General features: G+C 48.7%; 1 protein-coding gene across 1 annotated transcript in view; it reads right to left on the bottom strand.

The window, feature by feature from the left end:
* The window catches only part of CUX1 (cut like homeobox 1), a 330995-nt gene that overhangs the window by 225727 nt on the left and 78177 nt on the right, over positions 1-27091 (bottom strand).

Here is a 27091-nt window from a genome sequence, read left to right as displayed (position 1 = left end):
TTTAGAGATTTCATTACGTCCTTTCAGACTCAAGACTGGATTCTTTCCACCACCCCACCCACCTCCCTGCCCTGCCCAAGGCACTGCTGATCTGACCCATCACCATGTTCCAGGCTGGTCGGCTCCTTACTTTTATGAAATGGGTGGGCTTGGGCACAGGCAGCAATGACCCATGGATTTGCAGGGAAAACGTTCAAGCTCGGGGTAGTGAGATCATTTTGTAGTGGAGTAGGTCTCGTTTAAGTCTGTCACCAAAGCATCTGAAATAAAGGCTGATCATCACGTCCTTGGTTTTCAGACCTGCTTCCATCCTCCCCACCCATAACCACCGTCCCCCCAGCTGAAAACGGGGATGCTGATGCTTGTTTCCCTCTGCTCTGCATCTTCTCCTCGATGCCGAGTCCATGGGGAGACTGGCCCAGGGGTGCTGCCTTGACGTGCATGCTAGCCCTCCCTGGCCTTGGCCCGGGGTGGGCACCAAGCTGGAGTCAGCGGAACCAGTCTAGGATCCAGCTGAAGGCCAGAGCAAGCTCTCTGTGTGAAGCTAAGATGTCGACACCCACCTCGGATGACCACAGGTGACACACATAATGGGCTTGGCACCACCCTTGGCTCTGCGGCTCAACTAACGAGACCTTTCCTTTCCCCTGCTCCTCTGCATTAAAACCCATCTGCCTCAAACTCCAAATCCAACCTTCACTCTGCAGCGTTGGCAGCCACTGCAAACCCTCCTAGAACTCCAACTCGGATCTCAGAGCTTCCTCCTGACACCCTGGCCACTTCACAGCTGCTCTCGAGGTCTATGTTTCATGCCAGAGAATGCCAGCCCCTCCTCAGTCTCTAACCACTGGCTTCATCTGGGGGCTCCCCTGCCACCCTGCTGCAAACACACAACACTAGTTTGCCTCCCTCTGAGTCCCAGCCTTCTGACCCAGTGGAGAAAGAGCTAGAACTCATTCTTTATGTTAGCCAATGCCTCAGCTTGATTCTCAAGCCAAGCCCTTCACTGCTGGTGTTCCCAGTCTTGGAGGACAGGGCCAATTCTGTCACCCAGATCCAAGAGAGGGAAGCAAAGAAGGCACACACACTAGATATGACCTCCCGAGTCAGAACCACACTCCTGTGTGCAGTGGGTCAGAACCACAGATGTGCCCACCTACCTGAGCTTGGTCTAGGCCAGCCCTTCCAGCTCCTCTATCAGGCCTGCAGTCCTGGGTTCAGAATCCCAGGGATTCTCCCTGTTTCTTGCACTGCCCAGCTCCTCCACTTGTCACCCCCAGCCCTGCTCTCAGGATGCTCCCAGACAACCCCACTCCCAGGCGGATGTTAGCTCCACAAGGGCAGGATCGTCTCTGGTACCCCTAGCCCCAAGCACAGCGCCCGGCACAGAGAAGGCACTCAATTTTCAGACTGGGTTTCATGGGTTCTTGTGCTATTTTAAATAGCAATAAATTAATTGCTGGATATAATTTACAAAATGCAACAAACAGGGAGGGGATTTACTCACAGTTTAAAGAAAATTATTAATGACTGTTTTGATTTATTCTATTTTCCTGGCATGAACTCTAAATTCCACTGACTGGCTTCGGCTGTGTTATGCTTTGTATCTAAATGATAGTGGACATGTCGAAAGCAAACAGATCCTGGAGCTAAAGCCATGGAACTGGGGCCTGGCCTGGGTTGGATTGGGTTGCAGTCCATGGCCTTGGGTGCCTCTGCCCTGCTGTGCCCGGGAGAGCCACGTTGACCCTCTCCCTGCACACACCTGGCACCTGCCCCAAGGCTTGGTAGTCTCTTGGTGACTGCAAGCTGAATGGGAATTTCCAAAGCCAGCTTGGGGGTGGGGACGGCACCCAGGAGTGCCAGCACTTGGGAAAAGTGTGATGCTCTTTTGCGCCCATGTGGCATTCAGCCTAAACTGGGTAAAGGGAGAAGCGGCGCTGACCTTGACCCTCGTGCTCTTCCCCAGGCCAGACCGCAGCACCTTGCTCCAGAAAAGAGGACAGGCAGGAGCATGGGGGGCTCTGGCTCTCTTGGGAGCAAGCTGCCCATGGCTGCCTGCTCTCTGGGGACGCTGGGGTGTCCACTGGAGGCGGATGGAGCCCTGGAGGAGTCAGAGCATCAACCAACAGGCACAGGGTTTTATTAAAAACAAAGTCAGGGGTCGTCCTTGGCGGTGCAGTGGCTAAGATTCCATGCTCCCAATGCAGGGGGCCCGGGTTGGATCCCTGGTCAGGGGACTGAACCCACATGCCGCAACTGAGAATGTGTATGCTTCAACTAAAGACTCCGTGTGCCACAACTAAAACCTGGCACAGCCAAACTAATAAATATTAAAAAAAAAAAAAAACCATCAAACAAAACAAAAGCAGAATCACCAACACACGGACGCACGGTGGCAAATGGTGATTAGGCAGAGACATGCACACGCCCCCTCTTGCTGGGCACTCGGCGGGGTAAAGACTTTGGGCTCAATCTGATAACTCACTGAAGTGCGCCCAGGAGCAGGTCCCTGTCTCCCTCGCCTGTGGAATTAAGAGGGGTGGACCACTGGGCTTAACTGGGGATTCACTGGCTGCCCCTGGAAAGTAGAGGTGAGTCGGGCAGAACACAGAGCTCCTAACAGTGATGTGTCACTGTCCTTGGCTACTGTGGGGCCAATAAGCTGGACAGAAAGAGCAAGTGTTTGCCCACTTTGTTCGCTACCTCCCAGTGGGTGGGTTTAGGTGACTGTCACCACTGAGGCGGCTGGGGTACACGACTCATGGCTAGCACCATCCTACCACTGATCAACACCCTTCTCAGGAAAAGGTGTTTCCCATCATTCTGGGACTGCCAGAATGTGGGGGCTGCAGTCCCCTCCTGCTGGAATATGGAGGACCCGCTTCCACAGCTGTCCACACTGACTCCAACCCCTATCTGGAAAGAGCCATTGGGAGGGGCTGCGGCAGTCCCTCTCTGTGGGGATGGGGGCCCCTCTCATGCCTCTGACAGTCAACTTGCCTGCTCTCCAAGCCTGGGTCACTCATATCTGGGAATGGCTGAGCCCAGTAAGTGAAGGAAAAATGAGCAATCTTTCCTGAGTTACAGCACTAATGGAGGCTTTGGCAAGAACCTGCAGTGGCTCAAGATGTCATGTTGTGTGATTAGACACGGTTTACTTAAAATAACAAGCGACCTGAACTTCCACCGAGAGGAGACTGCATTTAGCCAGTCTGAGCCAAGCACTGGCGCACTACACGGCCATGAAAAAGTGCAGGCCAGGCCCGGCAGACCCGCGGGACAGACGTCCCCAACACACAAGCTTGCAAAAGGGCACATAAGTGGCAGGACCCCCGAGTCCCTGGCGCAAGTCGGCACTTCTCAGTATCACCGAGCAGAACTGAGCCTGGACGTGCATCTAAGCACAGAGATGCTTGAAACACTTTTTGCAAAGTGCTAACCGTGTTTATCTCAGGATGGCAGAATTTAAGCTGACTGTTCTTTGTTTTTTCATGAACTGAATGTTTTACAACTGGTCCTTATTATCCTAATAATAAGGAAATAACAAAGCTTCCCCCCACCCTGCCCAGCATTTTGAAAAGACAAAAGTGTGGGCTATAGGTGGTGTTCTATATGGACAGATTTTCACCCGCCACTGGAGGACAGCACGAAGACACAATCAACAAAAAGTTGCAATCAGGTGTCTGTGCAAAATGCCAAGAGCAGCAGCTATATTTTCACAAGTTACTTATTCATTTCTTTAATGGCATTTATTGAATGCCTATGTGGCAGGCATTGTGCTGTGTCTATGGCAGTGACCAAAACTAAATTCTAAACCTCCAAAGGCCAACAAGTGTCCACAAACCTATCACTGCCTTTTAAATTTTTTATTTTATTTTACTTAGTTCTAATTCATTCATTCATTTTTGGCTGTGCTGGGTCTTTGTTGCTGCTTGGGCTTTTCTCTAGTTGTGGCGAGTGGGGGCTACTCTTGGTGGCAGCACCCGAGCCTTTCCTTGCAGTGTCTTCTCTTGCTCTGGAGCACAGGCTCAATAGCTGTGGCTCATGGGCCTGGCTGCTCTGCAGCGTGTGGGATCTTCCCAGACTAAGGATTGAACCTGTGTCCCTTGCATTGGCAGGTGGATTCTTTACCATTGAGTGGCTGGGGAAGCCCCTAATTGCCTTTTTTTTTTTTTTTTAAATGAAAACTCTTACCGTTAGAGGACGTTGCTCCCACCTTACTTCTGGCCTCCCTATTCCTTTCACCAGCATCTCTCTGAGCTTGGCTCTCACTTGGCATCCTGCCTATGACACACAATAAATACCGAGAAGAGCCCACTTGAGAGAAAACACCCAAACTGGGCGAGAAGATGCCTAAAGAAGGGCTAAGCTCAGTCACATGCATGTTGGAAAGCATCTACTTACTTGCTCAGAGTTAGATGAATAGATTATTTTTCTGCAAGTCAGTATATGAGCATTTACCAAGTTGGAGAGGAAAACAAACGTCCCCCAGACACTTGCAGCCAAGCTATGACAAGCAGGGAAGTGACCTTGGTTATTTAATCATGGCCACTGTAAGAAGGACAGATTCCATCCAGGTTAAACTGAGTTACAGACAAGTGATCGACCAGCAGCCAGTGGAGGCAACATTTGGACATGGGACTGTATTGCTCCAAAGTCACACACACACACAACACAAACACACAATGCACACACCACATCCTGACTCTCAAAGGGCCAGCGGGCACTGCCAGATGCCAAGGAGCAAAGGAAAAACAACAGCAGGGGAGGGAAACAGCAGGGTCTCAGGGTGGCAGGACCTTCAGGCAAAGATGCTGCTCACTTTCTGCCCCAAGACAGGTGGTTGGCAGAGTGATCGGGAGACAGAACATCTCCCTTTTTCAGCCAGCCCTTTGGTTTGGAGCAGATGTGTTTGAAATCACACTGGATATAAAATCTGTGACCGAAAGACACACCTGCAGAAACGGGGCCTTCTGGAAGGAGAACTCAGAAAACTTGGTTTCGTTTCACTTATTCTGTGAAAGCAAATCTATGACCCAGTGTGTCCGCATCACAGACGAGACGTTTTCCCTGCTGGGAATTTTCCTGTCCTGGCTGCGATGCTCCACCCTGCTAGCTCTGGGAGTAGTCCCTTTTCTCCCTTAGTCATACTTTTCTGGAAGCCCTCCAGCCCTCGAGCTAAACCTGCAATACCCTAAAAAGGTAGGTGAGTCGTGCTTCTAGGATTGAAGCCTCTTTCTCCACCTACTGGAACAGAGGTTGGGTACGTTTCTGCTCAAGCGAATGCAGAAACAGACCTGGGAGACACTGTGTGCTGGCACGGCTGATTAAAGTGCACTTAAACACCACAGACAGAAAGGCATGGCGAACCGGGTCGGGGGAGGGGCAGGCAGGGGGAGGATGTGGGCCTTTCCCCGGTCTGTGACTCGGCAAGTTGCTCCTAGCATTTCTAGTCTTTTAAGGTTTGCAATCAACTTTGGAATTTAGCAATGCAAAAATGCCCCTCAGAACGCATGTGTCCAGAGGCTTAAGCGGGGTAATTAAAAACTCAGGATTCTTCAAAGAATGTTATCTGTTGACGAGTGGATGTAATAAAGGCTTCATTACCGAGCCGTGATCCCAGCGTGAGACGAAGCAGACCCTGCTCAGGAATGCCAAGACATTAAAACTGCTGGACAGGACAGCAGGCAAATCTCCTCTCACCATCGGGTCATCAAACCACAACCACTGGACGGCAGTCTCCGCGAGAAAAGGAGGTCGGGAGCTTGAAGAAATTAACTTCAAGAAATAGATTCCATTGAGATAGTCCTTTGAAGAGCTCACTTGTAGCACAAAATTTAAACGTATGAGATGGCTGTTTCCATCTCTGAGGATCTCCAGGCACGATGTTGCTCAGTCTCTATGTCATGTCCGACTCTTTGCGACCCCATGGCCTGCGGCATGCCAAGCTTCCAGGCACGACGGGAGAACCACATTCTAAGGGGGACCCCACCCCTAAGCAGGGCCCCCAAAGGAGGTCTCCCCAGGGCAGTGACGAAGTCCACTCTGTGCCAGTCCTGGGGGAAGTGCAGGCTGGTATGAGCAATGTACCAACTTTCCCTTCCAGCCAAATTCCATAGCAAAAAGCAAGAGGGAGAGAGCCTCTCACAGGGCTCCTGGGTCCCCTCCTCCGAGGGAGCGAGCTGGCGAGCCGTCAGGGGCTGAGGCTCCACCAGACCTCAGGTTGACAGGAACAAGCTGCCCCCGCTGGCTGCTTCCATGGAAACGGGGTCAGATTGGCAACAAGCCCCGGCTTTAAAAGAGCCACCTGGCTCAAGGAAGCCCGGCACACTGCCCTTTTCCTTCTGACTATTCAAATTTAAGGTGTGGAGATGAGCTGTGCGGGGCAACTGATGGCAGGGGGAGTGGGGAAGCAGACCCTTCCGGCGTGTCCCGGTCCCTCTGATGGATTGTCGTGTGACTCTTTGCAAGCTGGTGTCCTTCCCTGGACCTCGGTTTTCTCCAGAAGAATGTGACGGAGTGGGATAGTGATTGCTGAGCCCCTCGCCACTCCCTGCCCAGCTGTGATGACAGCATCCTTGGGCCAGGTAGGGAGGCCTGGGCCGCTCTGCACACCTGCACTAGGGTGTCTAATGGATCAACCAATCCCAGATCCAACCAAGGATGGAGAAGGAACAGAGGTATGGTTCTCACCCTCCCGGAGCATACACATAGCAGAAAGTACAGGGCAGAGGAATGAAGTAACAACATAAGGAAATACAGGAAGAGCATCTACAGTCCACAGGGCAAAGGGGGCGAGGCACCCGGCTGACGGAAGTCTCTCAGCGCAGGTGTGGCCTTCCAGCCTCGCCCACCACCTCCGTCACCAGGGGGCTGGAATCCTCTGCATGAGCTTGTTTCCAGTGACTCTCAAGCCCTTTTTCTGTTTGGAACACAGGACCAGGAACTGGTCAGCTTCACCGACTGAGTACTAACCCCGTCTCCTTCAAGGAAGACCCTGGCACTTAGAAGGAGGGTGGGTGGGTGATGCAAACCAAAGCGACAGGGCAGTGATATGACTGTTCTTGCCAGGAATCAGAGTGCACTTGTCCGGCCTCCCTAGCAAACCGATCAGGGTTATCAGGCAGCACTGGGCGCAAGGCTGCGTACAGCTTTAAACGTTTCCAGGAGCCTGGATGTTGGGGATCCTGAGATAAAGTGCAGCATGAACCTAAACCCACTGTGGTCCACACCCATACAAAGGAACTCCACTCAACGCTAAAGAGGGAGGAACTACAGGTACTTTCAACAACACGGCTGAGTTTCAAATGCATTACGCTACAGGGAAGAAGCCAGACTTGGGGGCTCTGTAACCACTTCTGTGACATTCTGGAAGATACAGAACTGGAACAGAAAAATAGATGGGTGGTCACCAAGGGCCTGGGAGTAGGGAAGGGGCTGACTATAAAGAGGAACAGAGGAACCCGGGGACGAGGGAGCTGGCCTGCGTAATAATTGTGGTGGTGGTTCACAATGGTACACATTTGCCAAAATTCACAGAAGTGGAGACTTAAAAAGGAGTGAATGAATATAAATCTGACTTTTAAAAAATTTTCCCCAAGTGAAGCACTGATTTTACACCAACACCTTCATGCCAGTACTACAAATGGAATTAGGGAGTAGCCAGAAAGGTCAAATCCATTCTCACTGACCAGTATCTTTAAAGCCGAGGGAGTACCTAGACCAGGATACTCACTATGGTAATTGTTATTCGCCCTTCTCCCAACTTTTGTGGGGCATGGGGATGAGGAGGAGGTAAGAGAGTGGATAAGAAGAAAGAATTTTCTCCACTTAAGACCATCTCCCATGATTTATAAAAATCTTTGGTGTCTGTTAAAATCCGATCTGCTAGAGAGAGCTAGTGAGCATGAAATGAATTAGCCAGAAAATCACTAAAATCATTAATGGGAAAAACAGGAGACTTGCTTGGCCTGAGAGCTGGTAGCACAGGGTCCCATACTCCAGGGGTGTTGAGCATGCAGAGGTGGGCTCTGGGGCCAGGCTGGCTGGCTCAGATGTCCTGGTTTTGCTATGTCCCAGTCAAGTCCAACCTTGGGCTCCTCTCTAGGACAGAGCAGCGAGACAGCCAGCCTCTGGAGCCCCTTGTGACGAGTACGTGGAACACACATGCAGAGTGCGTGAGCACAGTGCCTGGTGTGCCATGAGCTCTGAGCACTAGCACCCACGGTCAGTACTGGAGCCACACTTCCTGCCTATAAAACTGCTTTAAGTCACTCAAAGCACACACACATGCGCGCAAGCACAGGCATGCCCGTACTTGCAGGAGTCGTCAGGGGAGCCCTGCAGGGACCATCCGCACCAGGTCCTCCTCTGGGCATGGCTCGCAGACCTGGTTTCTACCATTCACCACACTCAGAAGGCAGAGTCATCTCTACAGGACGCCCACTCGCTGTCCTGCTGAGGTTTGGGGACTTCCAGTCTGGGCGCCTGCTCCTTCTGGAGCACCCCCTACCACCCGGGGCTCTGACATCTGAACAACCGAGGCCGAAGCCAAAGCCTGGTGATCACTGAGCAAAAGCAATCCTAGATGCCCAGCACCATCCGCAAGCAGCGTGGAGGCTGGGCCAGACACAGACCTAGGTTTCCTCACATGCGATAATAAGCAGACTGGACCAGACAACCCGGAGAACACCTCCAGGTCCGAGCAACTGTGACAATGCTCGTTCCCAGAGGCCTTCTGGAACCTCGAGAAGGTTCCCAGCTGCTGGCAGGAGTGGCAGCACTAACACTGTTCACAGGCTGCTTTCCTCACTCACGACTGAGGCTGACCATGCCTTCTTGCCCTGACCACCCGGCTCAGGTGGCCACTGGACACACGCTCCCCAAGCATCACTGTGGGGAGACGGAGGGATCCCAACCACAGCCCTGGCTTTCCCCATCCTACATCCTCGTGGAGGAAGAAATCACCCCAGCTGGGGTCAGACGGAGGGAGGCTGGTGCCCCAGTCAGCCCCCGAGAAAGAATTTGAGGTGCTGGTTCTAAAGGCAGGTCCCCAGGCCCTTTCCAGGAGATTATGTCTCACTCTGTCTAGGGTGGGGCCCAGCGACGGTAGTTTTATTTAACAAGCACACACCCAGGAGATTTTTATAATTAGCTAAATTAGGAAAATAACTGACATAGGGTGGCTCCTGCATGGCTGGAAGTGAAGCTGATTTCTTAACCTTTAAAATTCGGAGACATGAGAACTTTGGCTTCATGACCTATAAGTAACTGGTTGGCAAGACTTCAAAAGTATCCAGGCCAGGGCAAGTTGGTAAAGAGACAAGAAGGCTGAATGCTTCCAGTGGGGACCACAGGGTCGGTCACCTGACTTCCGCCATGCTCAACAGGACACCCGCTGTCCCCTTCTGCACACCTGGTGGCTGGGCACCACAACACACCCAAGATGGCCACCACCACTGTCCGTCCATCTGTGATCTGCTGAATCCCTCCCCAACCGTCTTCAAGGCTGTACACCTTGTCCACTTCCCCAGCACTCAGTCTACTGCTCGCTCTTCAAGAACAACGGCTCCTACTTCTCCAGGAAAGCTGATGCCACTCTCTGGAACGCAGATCCCTCTCCTCTCCACTCTGTGACCTTGACCTTGCTCTGGGAGTATACCCCACCACACATGGATTCTCCTTCCCCCCGTCCTGCCCCTGCCTAGAACAAGCTCGGGTCCCCCCAGGGTGGCAAAGCCACCCCCTTAAAACCTTCTCTTGTTACCCTGTGCCTCCCTCCTGCCCTTCTTGGCCAAGCAATTGCTAAATTCTCCGTCTCTCTCTCCCCATCCCATGATCAGCATACCCTGGAACCCGCTCCCATCTGTTCGCTGGCTGGCTGTCTCCTCCACTCGAATGCGACATTGCCAGGGCCAGGGGCTGGTACTTTGTTCTCTGCTGCATCCTCAGTGCCTGGCCCAGAGAAGGCACACGACAGGTGTGTATTGAGTGGACAGGACATCTTCTGTTTGTGGGAGAACAGCTGTTTCCCATGGAGCCCCTCAGGGCAGGGGCCCAGCGGTTCCGGCCCCACCTTTGCTCCGGGGGCATCCATGCTCCATGCCACAGAGTGTGGCACCAACTCTGGGACGTGTAGGTGGGCCGGGTCACTCCTGGGCATGTGCCCTGTAATACTGGCAGGGCCTTGGGCAGAGCAAGGTCCACATTCCTTAGCCTTGCCCTGGAGCCTCTCCAGCCGTGGCTGGAGCCGTCCTCCCCGGACTGTCCACTCCTGGTGACGGCCATGTGTTGGCCCTGACCCAGGTCAGGGCTCCTGCATTCACTCCAGAGCCCATTCTCTTAAGTGTCCGCTGGGCACTGCCCCTACCACTTTGTCACTTATGACTCTTTATCCAAACAATCTAATTCCACGCCAGTCTCTGACTGGGCTAGGGTGGGGGGCAGGTGGAGTTGGGGGTCTCCACATACCTCAGCACCTCTCAGAGGGCCCAGCCCACAGTCCATGGCCCTGCACAGAGCTGTGGAAGTCTTGCTGAGGTGGCCGCGTTTACTCATGCACCCTGATTCTCAGTCCCCGCTCACTTCACTGTCACTCAGACCCCCTCCCTTCCCTAAAGGAACAGGCCCCCACCTCGTCCTCGCCCAGGGTGATGCTGTTTTCGCCTCTCCCCCTAGAGGACACAGCAAACCCAACTGTACTTTGGCCAGAAGTGACTTGAAACAAACCCGAAAGTTTACTTTGGAAAGGAGTTAATAATAAAAGTTGGAAGGCGTCTTCGGGACGATAAACACCTCCTTTTTCCTTTCTCCCGGCTTCTGGCACAGCACCTTCCCTTGGTGGAAACGCTTTCTGGGACATGACCACAGGGCTCAGGACGACCGATGGGGCCACCAACTCCAGGGGAGATTGAGCGGGGGAAGAGAACTCCACAAAAAGCCAGAAAGTGTGCTTCTCATCTCCTGAAAGCTGCAATACCATTTCTGTAATCCACTTTCATTGTTCTTGCAAGAAAGGCTCTGGACTGAGAGCTGGGTTTTTAGAAGTCAGACAGATTCTCAAAACCCTGCTCCTCTCCAGCAAGAGTGAATAAGAGCCCAAAGTTTCCAGAAATAAATGCAGAAATGGAAGAAGCACCTTCGGAACCCTAGAGAAATTATTCTGTAAGTGTAGAAGGTTGTCAGAGTAATATCACCAAAATAAACACCTCTGATAAGGAACTAAAATTATAATGAAAATAAGGTACTTTAAAATGTCAAATTAGCTACATCTTTAACATAAACAAGAACAACAGAAAGCTGTCGTTTCTTTTAATGCCTAACTAAAGTAGGAGAAAGTAAGAGAAGCTGTCAAACTTCTATAGCACGAGTGGACTTTTAGAACAGAGTATGAGCGGGTTAAACTCTGAATTTTTAAACATACCACTGATAACTTTGTATTCTCTTTCACAAAGACACTGAAGAGGCTGTAGACCTCCTGATAAATATATTAAGGCTCCCAGGGAAGAAACAATTTCTCTTCTGATTGGCCACAGAGATTTCAAATGGCCTGAAATACATATTTTATATTGAAAATGTTACTAACCAGTCGACGGGGGTTGGGAAAAGAGAAGGGAAGCATGTTGAAATACAACAAACTTCTTCTGAAAACTCTAAGTGTCCTTTCCGGCTTTCTAACTACCATTTAAAAAAATCAATTAAAAAAATTTTACAATACAAAACAGAAATAACTTTTTTCATAATTTCAAAGTAAAGCTCTAAAAGTTCTCCTAACTTGGGACTAGAAGACATAATGATTATTTTTAAATGTCTGCTTAAAAATTAGAAGGTCTCAAAGGTAAGCCACAAGTATGCGAACTAACCCTGAACGTTGCTATTTCTGTTCAAGCTCCAAACAGTGTAAATGAATGAATATATTCATCTTCACTTTATTCCTAAAATGGTCAGTGGCATTCAAGAAACTTAAAAATTAGGGAAACGAAATTTTATTTTCTGTGCAATATGAAACCTATGGAAAATTATCTAGAAATTAGTATGAGCTTAATATCATTTTCTTCTGCCAATTTTAATTTTAAAGAGAAAGAATAACAATAAAGTCTATTAAGAAATTCATGACAATTGATAATGTGGAAATAAGAGCTTTAATATTGTTGGCTTAAGAATAAGGTAAACAGTCAGCTCCAAATTCTTTTTTTTTAATCTAATTCATTTTTTTAAAGGAAAGTGTCCACTTAAATATAAATACTAACAAAGACTCTGTATTTTTTTTTAAGATCCTCAGAATTCCTGGAATAATGCCTGCCAACTAAAACACCTACTATGAATTTAGTAATGGGTTATGCAAACATAAATTACAAGGCCAGACATTTTAAAAGGAAAAAAAAGGTGATTTATTGACATGCTGGAGACACGGCAGGATAGAAGCACTATTTCAATTTTCCATATATTCCTCAACACTGCAGATGTGTTAATGCAAAAAGAATTTTAAAATAAAAATTACTCTCAACTCTTCTGGTTCTAACATATCAGTTCATTTACTTAAGAAGGGTTACCATGGAACTCCTTTCCCACACTTATAATCAGGAAAATTAATACAGTCAAACATTTTATCTAGTTTCAAGTGCAAATAGGTTTGGAAAAAAAAAGTGAGAAAGAAAGCCAAACATTTCCCTAACAACAGCAAAAAGAGTTAAACCCCAAGTTTTACACTTTATCAGCCCAACCTATTCTTCCCATATTTTTTCACTTTAATTTCTTCATCCCTATTCACAGGTCATTTTTTCCCCCCATTTTTTGGTCTCCAATCACTGTCAGAACTAGTCCTTTTTTTTTGCTTTACTGTGGCAAAGTATCCATTTGCATATACATGGGATATTTTCCATGGGTTGCTTACATCTAAACAAAATAAGTAAAAATATCCTCGTCCTCAACTTTTAATGAAAGGAAACAGAAGCTATCGCCCTTGCCTGAACAGGTCATGGGAACTGCATTGGGCTGATGAAAATCCCTGAACACACATCAACAGAAAAGGCATCTTCATTTTTCTTCAGTTTGCCCATGGCTGACAGCTTCACAAATGGTCATTTTCCAAAGTGCATGCAACTGTGGCTGAACAAGCCTGTCTTAAAAATAAGCCTGAAAACACTCTACTAATAAAGAACGCACATTTTAAAATGCAGAGGCACAAAAGGACATCTCTGTAGCCTGGCACTGTGCATTCTTCCCCAGAGAAGGCTGCTTTGTGTATACACACACACACGCACGCACACACACACACATGCATATGATATGGGGTTCCTGGCACTTTGATTATGTGAACACACCTGACCCCAGGGAAATAGGCTGAGACTAGCCCCATATTTCAGACAAACCAAACAGCCAATAGACAGTAATGGCTTTAAGCTACTGATGACCTGGGCCAAAAATGAAGAACCACTTAATCTTCTGAAGAAAACTGTCAATGTGAGGGGACCCACCGCCGACCTTTCCCCTGATCTTAATCACAGCCACCTATGATAACAGAGTGGGGTTTATTTTTATGCCTGGCTCCAGACTACAATGATCAATCCTTCAATGTTGACTATTTTGTATCCACACTAGGAACCAGAGTAAGTTAACAGAGTGTGGTTTTCATGGATCCCTGGAGTCCAGCATGGAATGAAACCCACCTAAGAATAAGATCAAGAGTCATTCCATCCAAACTCGAAACACCTTATAAAGTCTCTCCAGATTAATCTACAAATTCAATGCTTTTGCAATAAAAATCCCAACAGAATTTTTCAAATGACACCAAATAGAAGTCATACAGAAGCACAGTCCAGATGGTTTTGAAGAACCAAGAGGACGTTCCTTTTAGATATCAAGACTTAGTAACAGTGTGGAAATGATTATGATAGTAATATAGTAATACTCATCCCACACAACAGTGTGGGATTGGGCAGCCTGGGGGTCTGGAGGCAGGTGTGGTACCTGGCAGAGGTGGGAAAGTTAATCCTGGGGAAAGGTGGACCCCATGGTAAATGGTTCTGGGGTGAGGAGCCCTCAATGGACCAAGATAAAATTAGAGCCTCATCGAATCACCATCCACATGATGCTCTACATACAGGCCTGATGTAAAACACAAAAACAAAGATCGATTGAAGGAAAGCACAGGAGACTATCTTTATGACATCAGTAAAGGGAGTTTCTGAAATAAGATTCAAATAACCAAACTTTACATCAAAGACTAGGTGGGGGGGGGGAAGGTGGGGAGGAGAAGTCACCTGCGTTAAAATTAAAATCTTCCAGGTGACCAAGGACAACATAAACATAGTGAAGAGACAGGCCCTGGGAGGAGAGAGCAGCCATGTATGTAAGCAACGAGGATCCAGATTTTGGATATAAAAATTTCCTACATGTCAGTAAAAAACAGCCAACAGCCCGATGGGAAAATGGGTAAAAGATACAAGCAGCTGAGATGCAGAAGAGGAAACTGTGCAGGCCAGTCATCATACAAGGGGATGTTCTCCCTCATGAGAAACAAGGGAACAGCAAAACCCATGGAGGGCATGGCCAGAACAGCTACCGGGGGCTTGCAGGGGTGCAGAGGGTGGTGGCATGGAGCCACCGAGGCTACACGCACCCACCTGGCCAAGCTGTGATCAGAGACCATGCTTTTGGGGGTCCACCCTGGGGAACTCCTGAACCCTCTCCCCAGGACAGGTGTAATAATAAGTGTCAACAACAATGGAGAATCCACGTGTCATCTCAGGAGGGCAATGGACACATCTTCTGTGATTCATGAACACAGTGGAATAAATGTTTAAAGAGGCCAGGTGTCAGAGGATATATCCAGACATTGCAAGATACCACTTGCCTTCCATGTGCATAAATAGTAAAACAGATATAGATATAAAACAATATCTATTGTTTATGGTTATTCATGCATGCATAAACATTGCTGTGAGTGTGAAAAGCGTATGGTGGTGAAACATCAGCTTTAGGATGAGCTTACATCTGAGGAGGAAAGGAGAGGCAAGGCATGGAGGTGAGATTTTGGCTGCATATGTAACAGTTTATTTCCCTTTAAAGAAAAACGGGGGCATCAGAAGCAAATGGACAAAACATTAACATCTTGCCAGTCATCACAAAGGGCACAGGACTATGCGTTCTGTTTTTATGCTTTGGGGTATGCCAGAAATACTTCCTATTAAAAAAAATAAGCCTGGTTACACGGCTTTGATTATATAAGGACAATGTCATGCAGGTACAATCCTGTGTGAGGCCTCTGAGTGGGGCCCAGAGGAGGCCAAGGCAGTTGTACTTCCTGAATCTTTCTGCCCGAGGGCTATTCCCTCACACAAAAACTTCTTAGAAGAAGATGCGTGCGCCAAGTTCTGTTTGATTCAAAACGTTTGCAGGGTTAAAATGAACCCAGTACCTTACAAATGCACCCTTCTTGTGGTACAGTGTTGAAGGTGGAGTGGGAGGTGTGGGGAGCTGAGGTCATCCCCCCTCCCCAAGGCTGGGGGTCCCCAGGAACAGCCCAGCTGGCACTGAGAGTCCAGTCTCAGGGTACTTCACTGCAGATGCTCTTGGCGGCAGAAGGAGAGTCAGTGAACGAATGAATAAATGTGGGGTTAAATTGGGGCCCCATCTGGACTTCAGAACTAAAACAGTGACTTTTCAAATGCGAAGTAGGGAACACCAAGGGTGGGTCCTGCAGCTAAAGTGGCCCAGGATGCAAGTTAGCCACAGGTGAAGCAGTCCAGTCACTACTCCCTCCCTGAACTGTGCTGGGGAGTCTGGCTGTTGGGGAGGCAGGGGACTGTGTGGGGTGGGGGAGGCGGCTGGGGGGCCTTTCCCACCCCAAGGGGCTGCTCAAACCCGCCACGAGCAGGCCTGCATTCCCAACCTCTAGCCGGCTTCTCTGCTTTTGAGCTGTGATGCCCTAGGGGACCTCCTCCTCCTCTAAGGGGCTCAGTTGCCCTCTCTTTGATGTAGAGAGAAAATACTGCACCTACTTTCACCGGGCTCCTGTGAGTATTGGGCTTCCCTGATAGCTCAGTTGGTAAAGAATCCACGTGCAATGCAGGAGACCCCAGTTCGATTCCTGGGTCAGGAAGATCTGCTGGAAAAGGGATAGGCTACCCACTCCAGTATTCTTGGGCTTCCCTGGTGGCTCAGCTGATAAAGAATCTGCCTGCAGTGCGGGAGACCTGGGTACAATCCCTGGGTTGGGAAGATCCCCTGAAGAAGGGAAAGGCTATCCACTCTAGTATTCTGCCTGGAGAATTCCATGGACTCTATAGTCTATGGGGTCACAAAGAGTTGGACACAACTGAGCGACTTTCACTTTCACTGTTAAAAGTCTTTAGAACAGTGCTTGGAGCTCAGTAAGTATTGGGCATTATTATGAGCTCTTCCTGCTGTGTCCCTGAAGTGACCAGAGCCCTCAAAACAGAGCGGCCCCGGTACACGCCATCCCACATAAAATGAGATCACCTCGTTGACCTGCTGCTGTGAAGAATTAATTCTAAATAGAAAACCCCCAAGAGGTAAAGTAGGTGATTCACTGAGAAGAAAGGACTGCCCAGAAGTCTTGGGTCCATGGAGGACGAACAGGAGTGAGCTGCAGCGGGAAAGAGCTGGCCCAGCTCCAGGGCCGTTGGGTCTTGGCCACACTGCATGGCCATTGAGCAACAGAGCGGACCCGACCGGGAACCAGCCTGTTCAGCCCTCAAACCCAGTCAGTGGTGGAACCAGAGTCAGGATCTAAGTGTCCTGATTCCAAATACAGCATTCCTTAACTGTATTAATGATATCATATTATCTTCCTGTTAAAACACTGGACCACACACAAAATGATTACACTCTGCCTGGTAGGTTCATGTAATGCTCCTTGTAAATTACTTTTTCTGCAATTCACATTTTCAGGTTAAACCAAGAGCTGACAGCAGTCAATAATCGGCATTCAGGACTGCCCTGGTGGTTAAGACTGTGCGCTTCCACTGCAAGGGGCTCAGGTTTGATCCCTGGTTGAGGAACTGGGATCTGGAATGCCGAGTGGTACAGCCAAAAAATAAATCAGTGCTCAATGATTAACCCTGACCATTCCTATGCGTTGGGTTTTCCTGGTGGCTCAGACGGTAAAGAATCTGCCTGCAATGCAGGAAACCCAGGTTCAATCCTTATGGCTCAATGGCCATAGCCCCGTTGGACAAAGCAAGAAAAACCCAAGACAACAGATCTCAGGGTCAGGGGGATTTGTCATCTGATTGTCTCTTTCTTGACTGACAAAAATCTCAAAACAGAAGGGCAAATTTTCCTGTGCTTTGGGTTATAAGAGTTCCCATAAGGTGACCAGCATTCTCAAGTAAATGCCAGATTTCAGCCTAACTGCTCTTCCCTGGGTATTAACCACACAAAATTCACTCCCAGCACACGCAGTGACCTTTATATGAGTATGTCACTTCAGAGCAATACTCTTTCTCTCTAGATATATTTTAGTTGTTGTTTTAACTTATAGAAGAGAAACAGCTTACAATTAACTAACTAAAAATTGACTTCTGAAAGCTAAAAGGAGACGGTTTGGCACAGTGGTTATGACATGGTTCCCGGGAATCTGCCTGGGAGGCAGGTGGCTGATACTCTGTAAAGTGGCACTAAAGACACCAGCCTTCTCGAGTGACTGTGATGCACTTAGCATAATGCTTCGCTGTAATAAACATTAATAAATAACAGCTCATCACAATTTCAACCAAATTTTCAGGCTTTCCCATTTAGACATCATTCCTAACAAACTGCACATGACAAGATGTTTATTGAGAAGAGGCTGTGAGCTCCTTTCTACACCCAGGTTATCTACACCTAAGTGGAGAATGTCATTCTCCACCCAACACATACTTCGGTTGAGGTTGCCGACCAGAAAGACAAGCTATGGGCTGCTCCCAAAGCAGAGCTTCCAGAGACAGAGTCCAGGGCAAATATTTCCACTCCATGAACAGGAAAACCAGTGAAAAGGGAGATAAAATGACCATCTAGATGCATAGGGAAGGCACGTATTTTAATTTTAGTCAATCTATTCAAGTCTGCCCTAGAAACTAGGTCTATAGCTTATAGGCCTATAGTCTACTTAATGCTTTAACAGTCTTGGGGGGTTGGGGGAAGGAGGGAAATTCCCTGGCTGTTCAGTGGTTAAGACTCTGTGCTTCCACTGCAGGGGGCTTGGGTTTGACCCCTGGTCAAGGAACTGGGATCCCACATGCCACGTGGTACAGCCAAAAAAAAAAAAAGTACAGTTTGTTTATAGCTTTAAAATTCACTTGTGAACACAATTTCTTCTTTCAAAAGATTAGATTTTTATAACCTACACTCAACAGGCCATTTATTGAGCTCTCACTATTTGCCAAGGTTCTTCTGGACCGTTTACAGCGTTTTGTCTGACTCGTAATAATTCTGCGAGACTTGTCATCACTCCCATTTTTTGGATGAGAAAATGGAGGCTCGGAGGTTATACAGTTCAGCATGGTCTCGGCTAAACTTCCACGCCACATGCATCTAATTACAGCCTTTTCCTTCTGACGGTTATTAAACTCTCAGAGAATCTGTCTGTTGGGCTTAAAATAGCCCTTTGAAAACTGCTAGACAGATGAAGGAAGCGGCGCAGAGGCTCAGGAAGGAAAGGGAACGCCAGCCCTGCGACGTCGCAGTGAGGGAGTCAGGTCAGGCCGCTCTGAGGAGGCGAGCATGGCCAGGGGGTTCTGCAGATGCCACCAAGGGGCCCCCAGGTCAGGGCACCACGAGCGGTTCTGCTCGCACCCTGTGTCACCAACACAGGCCGAGAGATTAACTCTTCATTGATTACCTAAGAATTCATTGTTCTGGGCCAAAGGCAGTCAAACAGAACAAGGCTTCCCTCCAACTCAAATGTTTACCAACCCAACTTTCTGACGTCCGGATGGAAAAGTTCCCCGGTCTTAGGAAGCAGAGGGACTGAATCTGGTGTCTCAAAGTCACTGAGTGAGAGGAGCAAACCGAGGCCATCAGGCTGAAAGGAATAAATTACAGGCACCCCTCCCCCACAGCTAAACAGCCTGCTCAAAATCAGCAAGAGTAACAGGGAGAGGGGCAAAGGGTCATTTTTCATTTTTTGAATTCATGAAACTGCCCTATTCCCTGAAGATCCTTCACCCATCCATACTCACTGCCATGTTGTCCTGAAATTATCCTGTGTGTCCTTTGTTTATGTGGTCACTGCCTGCCCGCCCCCCACACAAGCTGGAACCTTCTCTCGGTGTCTGCCGTATCTCAGAACCTCGGATGGCCCCTGGCTCCAGGAAAGGGCTCAGAACTACTTGTAGGAGGAAGGAAGGAAAGAAGGGAGGAAACAGGAAAAAAAGTGTGTACTGAGCACTTACTTACTATATGTCCCTTACAACTGAATTCATTTCCACCTGCCCAGCAGCTGGAATACCGTCAGTTCCCTTTATAAGTATAGGATCTGGGTCCCTGACCATTTGGTGATCTTGGTCAAGGTCACTCGGCCTGAATACCCCAGTCACTGTTTACTGACTAGCCACTCCAGTCTGGCCCAGGACTGGCCATTTACTTTCCAGGAATCTCACATGTTCCTCACTATGACGTCTTGAAGTAGACAGGATATATTACTACATATGGAGGAACTGAGGATAAGTTTCTGTCTCAATGCTACTGAACGCTGCAGCAAGGACTAAACTCGATCCAGCTGTCCGAGCCTGAGCTGAACGCTCTGCTCTAGAGTAGGCCTCCTCCATGTCTTGGGAGGATGCTGCAGGGTCTCTCTGGAACGAGGGGGAATAATGTGGCCCCAAAGAAACTAGAAAATAACCTCTTGGGCTGATAAATGGGCTTCAAGAATTCAGTTGGTAACAGTTAAAAGTTCACTTTTAATGTTTAAACTTTTTCTAGTTAAAGTCTTCTTATAACTTAACGGTGGGTGATTCTAGAATGATTAAGCATCCAAGTTGATTATTTGGGCTTTATAATTGGGCCAAATATTGGAGTGGCCTTTTCCAAACCAGGTTGGCTACTGCCAAAACGAAATCCACAGGATCCTTTGATGTGGAGGAATTGCGTCAGAGGATGAGAGCAAGCAAGCGAACAGACCACCTGTGCAGGGATTTCCCGCACCCCACAAAGAAAGCCATTAAGAAAATCATAATTGAGATATAATTCACATACCACAAGGCTTACCCTTTTAAAGTGTACAGTTCAGTGGTGTCTGGCACACTCACAAACTTGTGCAACCATCACTACTACCTAACTCCTGAGCCCTTTCATCACCCCGCCAAAAAGACCCATGAGCTCCAGCAGTCACCCCCATCCTCCGGGCCACCCTCATCTACTTTCTGACTCTATGGGTTTGCCCACTGTGGACATTTCACACACACGCCATTATTTTGTGTCTGGCTTCTTTTACTGAGCAAAATGCTTCCAAGTTCATGCACGTGGTAACATCTTATTCCTCTGCTGGATGACAGCCCATTGTATGGGTGTATCACACTTCGTTTATCGAGTCAGTTCTTGATGGACATATGAGTTGCTTCTACTTTTTGACTATTTTGAATAACGCTGCTATCAACATTTTTTTGAGTAGACACAAAGTTTTTGCGAGGATGTGTTTTCAGTTCTTTTGGATTTATACCTAGGAGTGGAAATGCTGGTTCATAGGGTAATTCTATGTTTAACATTTTGAGAAACTGCTAAAGAAAGGCATTTCTTGAAATTAAAAAAAAAAAAACTCTGTGCACACACACACACAGTAAAACTGAAGTGTTAAATGAAATTTTATCTGCCTGTTTGAGAAATGAATCTTGTAGCACCCTGTAGCTGACGTTTTTTAATATTTTATTTCTGTTTGTAAAGAAAAGATTACTAAATGAATGCTATAAATATGACCATTCAGCATCCACAGTACTCAAGGTGCACAATATACACAGTACTCAATATACATTTAATATTTTATTTCTGTTTGTAAAGAAAAGATTACTAAATGAATGCTATAAATATGACCATTCAGCATCCACAGTACTCAAGGTGCACAATATACACAGTACTCAATATACACAAGGGATGGAAGCACAGCTCCGACCTGCAGGCCCGTCCTCTTCAGAAGTGGAAGCAAGCGATTGTACCACAGCTGCAGGCTCAGCAGAGGGGTGCATCTAGATTCCTAGACCCTCAGTGTGAGCAGTCTGCGGGACACTGAGGGTGTCCATCTGCACCTCCCTGGTCTTCAAGCTTACAGGCCTCCTTCCCATCACTACCCTTCTTGAAAGGCCCGTGTCCCTAGGTGTGTGTCTGGTTGGTCCTCCTCTTTAAAAGTCACAATCTGTCAGATCAGTGCAGTGGGTCTTCAGTGAATCCATTCCCGTGTCCAATGAGACACAAGGAAAACTAAGACACAAGGAAAACGTTTCCAGTCTCCCATCTGTGCTGGCTTTTAATTCTCACGAGGACGGATGCAAACAACGAAAGCCAACACAGGCCTCCACGGTCAGTCCATTTGCCAAAAACAAGAGGAAAGCTAAGAATTCAGTCACTGCTCAACATGCAAACGTGTCCACTTGCAGCAAAGAATGTCTGAACCCTGAGAGTTTAAAAATAGGGAGTCTTACACGAACTTATTTAATTCTAGTGCCAATTCCATGACGCAGCTGTAATGACCATCCTCACCTTGGGACCCCTGCAGGGCCACGTCGGGCGAAGGTGCCCCCCGGGTTTCTCACCGAGCCTGAGCCACGCTGTCTTGGGCAGCCTATGCAGGACGTGTCCATCTGAGTTGCAACTTTATTTTTAAGTGACTCTCTTTTTCCAGGCTGAGTCACTCCTAGCAGTGTCTATATAAAGGCTGTAGAGGCAGTGACTAAATGCATTTGGGCCCAGGCCACGACTATATATTACTGCCCCCTCCCTCCCCCAGCCTGCTGACTCCTCTCACAGGGAGCTCGAAAGGAGTCACAAAGTTTGCAGCGACTTCCCGTCCCTTGTCCCTCTCACCTCCGCAGGTGGGGGCGCACGCCTTCACATCTCACTGAGAAGGAGTCCGATCAATGAAAAAGTGACCGAGGATTTTCCAAAAACAGATGCCCTCGCCCCTCCCCTACTTGCCAGAGCTGGGGAGAAATCCATAAACCTAGTTCATTTTAGCCATTGGTCGAGATTTCTTCCGGAGTCGTATCTCAAGACGGCTCCTGATATTTCTATAACAGTTTCCCAAGAATGTAAAAAAAAAAAAAAAAATCAGGAAAACACTCTGGCCGGAGACAGAGAGGGCAACCTAAGATTCTGGCACTCAGGAAATGAACACTCGTGAACAGGCGGTTATGTCAGCAGGAAAGAGAATGTTCCCTTCTTCTTGAAGCCGGGCCTGCTGACCTGGGAGGCGGGGCTGTGGGGCTGTGGTGCTGTGGCTGGTGTCAGGCCCAGGGTCACCTTCTCTGGTGAGGGCAGCAAGGAATCCAGGGTGGTCAGTGTTGGTGATGATCCCAGGAAGGTAGGCCCTGGTCAGGGTAGGGGACAAGCTCTGTCCCTGACGACAGGAGTGAGAGATATGATGACGAGAGAAAGGGGCCAGGTGCGTTTTGGCAGGAGCGATGTCAGCCTGGTGGACCAGGTGTCATGAGGATTAACGCTCAAGACAGCAAGAAATGTTCTGGCAAAATATATCAGGGCGGGAAAATGCCCGAGGAGAGCTCCTGAATTGCAGGTCAGTTTTAAACCTCACAGAAGAGATGTGACCCCTTATAACACAGATTAATACCAAAGTCTGACAGGTCTGGGGTAGGAACTTGATACTGCCAGGACAAAAAGAGGCCCAAAGATGGTTTTATGATAAAATTGTGGCATCTCGAGTCTGAGGCTTTCCTTTCTTCCTTCCCATAGAAGGTAGTTTCTCTATTGTTGAGAAGAAGGCAACAAAACAAAACCCATCTCTGTCCTCTGCCTGGAACCAAGCCTTCCACTGGAGACCCTTCTTCTGATAGTCGAGCATCGCATTCAAATTGCCGCAGCCAGTGGGCTGGGATGGCACCCCCTGAAAATGTCCTGTGAGCGGGCCCTGTGGGCCAGCACTGCTCTGGATGCTCTGCCCGTCAGTGAGGCAGCCTGGTGCACCAGTTAAAAGCACTGACTTGGGGAGCCGGTGGCCTGGGTTCAAGTCCCAGCTCGGCCGAGTAGCAGCTGTAAGATCCTTATCAAGACAAATGTTGGTCCCAGGAGCAAACTTAAAATTTAACCAAACAGGAAAATAAGAAAAAAGCAATTCCTAGGTAGAATCATGAAACCCTAGCGATGTTGCCCCACCTTGGTCCCCATCCACCACGGGAAGTAACTCAGTTTCCCAGAATAAGGAGCCAGCCTGGTATTCTAGGTGGGTTCCGGTCAGGGCCTTCCACATCCCTGGTCATCTAACCTGCCATTAGGTTTATCAACTCAGAGGCATCAAAGGTAATCCTGGCCTGCACCTCGGCTCTGATGGAAGCAACAGAAGAGCAAAGGGCATGGGGTTTGGCCTGCACTGAACCCACAGTTCTAACAGCACAAAGCTTCAAGAACTCAGAGAAAGCCGTCTCCAGCCCAGCCAGGCTCTTCACCAGTCTCGGGCAGGAAGGACGTGTCACCAGCACAGAGGCACCTGTCCCTGCTGCCAGCCTGGGGGACCCTCATCAGTGGGGGTGGCCCAGTTCCTCCACCCACCTCTTGTTCTCCAGCACCCAGCCCACAGGCCGGAGCACAGTGGCCTCTGCCCAGCAGCCGAAGCCTCAGCATTCATCTCTCATGTGGCCCCCACCCTCATCTTTCATCCTCCTGCCCCTAGCTTGGGCACAACTAGGAGGAACATGAAGAGAGGACACATACAGAGCTCCCAGCACAGTGGCTGAGACCACGGAGACAACCAACGCCATCCTTGCAGCTAAGCCAGGGGCTCCCCAGTGAGTTTCAAGGGGTCCAGGAGAAACTGTGCAAACATGTGCATTTCTCAGGGTTGGGGGGGTGACCCTTAACATTTACCATTGCTTCAAAGGTTGAGAATCAAGCCTCAGAAAGCAGCCTTGTTCACCTACAGTAAGAATCACTGTGACACAGGCAGTTTGGAACTAACCCCACTGATCTCAGAGTGTTTCTGGGGGAAAGTCTGCATTTAGAAGATTCCAGACACTATCCTACACTTAAGGTACCTTATCAGGATGGTGTACCTCCTTGGTGAGAATATAAGGAAGTTTCTAAGACTGGGGAGAGGATCTTATCCCCAGAGCCAAACCATCTGGCACGTGGAAGGTGCTGGAAAATATTTATAAAGTGATTAACTGTTATTACAAACCAACTTTTGGAACATTTTGGGTGAAAACTACCTTTATTTGTTGTGGGTTCTTTTTTAAGTTCTTGGAGCTGACTTTGAGGAGCAGAAATCAACTGCATCTCATGTGTTTGGTAATATGTGCTCCAAATTAATGCTCACAACAAACAGGAACCGAACTGTTGGTGCTTGGCCTGTGTGGAGCTCTACACACGTACTACATGCCACACACATACTAGGTACTACACACACACACACACAGACATACACACACACACACACCCTGTGAGCTGGGCCCTGCCATTACACCTTTTATAGATGATGCAACTGAGATTTGGGGAGGTTAAGTCATCTGCCCAATGACACCAGCCAGTAAGTCACCTGCACTGATAAATATAGAAAGTGACCCAACCTAGAAATACCCTCAGTCTTGGATGTTCAGTTATCAATCATTAACTCAACAGGGAGTGGATGTTTAGTCACAAAATTCAAATTTAAAACGTTTTTCTTCAAAGGGGACTCTTTTTGAGTCAAAGAAAGGCATGAAACTTAATATGCAGAGCAATGGCCATCTCCTTCAGATTAACTACAATTTTGAGTTTAAAAAGACAGAAGCGATAATATCAATTGACTAGCAATGTATTCATCTAATGACATAAAACTGAAACTGAAAGAACTTCATTCTCAACAAAAAAACCTTCAGGGCTCTGCCTTCCGCGGCACCTTCGTGCTCCTGGCTTGTTCCATGGGCCCCTCACCTCCACCCCACCCCCACCCTAGGCCCTGGGCTTTCCCAGTTGCCCGTGGGCAGCACTAGTTTAGGAAAACACAAACTCCCTGCCAGGGAATAACCTCATTCACTTGACTCCCGACTGGAGCTTGCATCTGCCTGTTAGACCCACCAGACACTCAAAGGACCCTGGGAGGACAGTTTCTGCTTTCCCGGAACAAAGAAGAACATCAAGGTTTTCACCAAGAATCAATCCACTTGGTGGAAGTCCGGCAAGATCACTGGCCCTGGCTCTGCCCCGCCAGCCTGGTCCTCCCTTGGCTGACTGTGTGAGGCATGAGGATGCTGGTCTGTGTCCAAACCCACAGATGCCCTCCCTACCAACGAGCCAACTTTTTTTTTAACCCCTGAGAATAAAGTTCTAAGCAACCTTCATCTTCACACATCTGATTTCTAGAAGTGTTCCCTCAACAGTAAGTGTTAATCTGTCCTCCATTGTTGAATAATCAGAAGAAATAACTGATGTCAGAGACAAGTTGGGCTCCTCTGCACTGAAGCCCCAGATAAAGTGACGACCCACTGTCTGATCTGGGTCCTAGGCCCCGCGCTCATCAGAGCCCTCCGTGTGCCTCCACACCCCTCACACCACAGAACCCCCAAGAATCCCCCTCTGTACTCCTCGCCAAAGTTACCCACTCCCACCCTCCACTTAAGAGGTTTCCAAACCTACAGAAGATTCTGCACGCCTGTCTTCCACACGTCTTGGAAATCTGTGCTACAGCGAGGCCTCCTTATCATAGCAGGAGGAGCCCGAGTGAGCACCAGCCCCGACCCCCTGCCAGAGCCAGGGACAGGCAGGATGGCAGTGTCCTTCCCTTCCAGGAGGTGTTCTGCAGCCCCCTCTCCGCGGAAGACACTGTCTAAAACCATGCCCTGACGTAACTTGCAGAGATGTTTCCCAGTTTATATCCTACAGCCCAATAAAAACAAAAACAAATCAAAAAGAAAAAATCAAGAATATACAAACAAACAAAACATGCCCTGGAAGGCAATGCCCCAGAGGGCTTTTCCCCACCAGGCTGCTCCACCCTAAGCCTCTCCTGTTTACTGGGATTAGGAGATAAAACACCAAGTTTGAGGCCAGTTACTGGCGTGGGATTTAACCCAAACCTAGGGAGCCAGCAGGATGAGGCCTGTTTATACGCCAGTGGAGGGACGGGGCCCATTCAGTCCAGTCAACATTTATTAAGTGCTGGGCCCGAGGTGGCTGGAGAGGGACATGCCTTTCCTCAGCGGGCACCACCTTCAGCTGGCAGGACCCTGGGACTTGAGAGGAACACCCAGGAATCCAGTTCTCTTCAAGGCATTTCATCATAGGCTGGATTATATCTACCTACTGGTGACTGAGGCCTTGGAAGCATGACCTTGCCCTTCTCTTTTAGGTTTCCGATGACCACCCTGGATATATGGTCACCAAGGAAAGGACAGTGAGAACACAGGACAGTGGGGATAGCTAGGTGCTTGATCAAGGCCAAGCGTGGCTGGAGAGACATACCTGACTGGGGTGGGTCTAGGGAAACAAAGTCAAAGACCAGAGCATGAGGAACCCCACAGTGAGACCCTCCAGGAAGGTCTGCTCTGAGCAGTCTGAGAGGAGGAAGGTGGCTGGTCGCTCAACGGCCTTCTCCCCTCTTGTCTTTACTGTCACAACGAGGTGGGGCGTGGGGACCACCAGTCCCTTCTCCCCCTTCCCACCTGGCACTCCCCAGCAGCACAGAGGGCGGCAACCTCCCAGGCCTAAGTTACTGACCCACGTGTCTGCTCAGTAACAACACTGACGACACACACCTCAGGGCAGGGGGCAGACAGGACAAGCAGTGGGTCTAAAACGCAAAATCCTTGGGTGCTCCTGCTGTTCCTCCCTTGTTTCTTGCCACTGGACTACCAAGATTTTTTTCTCCTGAAATATTTATTCTGAAAATCGAGGGTTAATTATTTGTTTCCCCAAATGATTCATGGTAACACTCCTTTAAATGGCAAGC

The sequence above is a fragment of the Bos mutus genome, chromosome 25 (assembly GCF_027580195.1).
Source record: "Bos mutus isolate GX-2022 chromosome 25, NWIPB_WYAK_1.1, whole genome shotgun sequence".
Classification (NCBI taxonomy): Eukaryota; Metazoa; Chordata; class Mammalia; order Artiodactyla; family Bovidae; genus Bos; species Bos mutus.
This window is presented reverse-complemented; position numbering and strand designations above follow the sequence as displayed.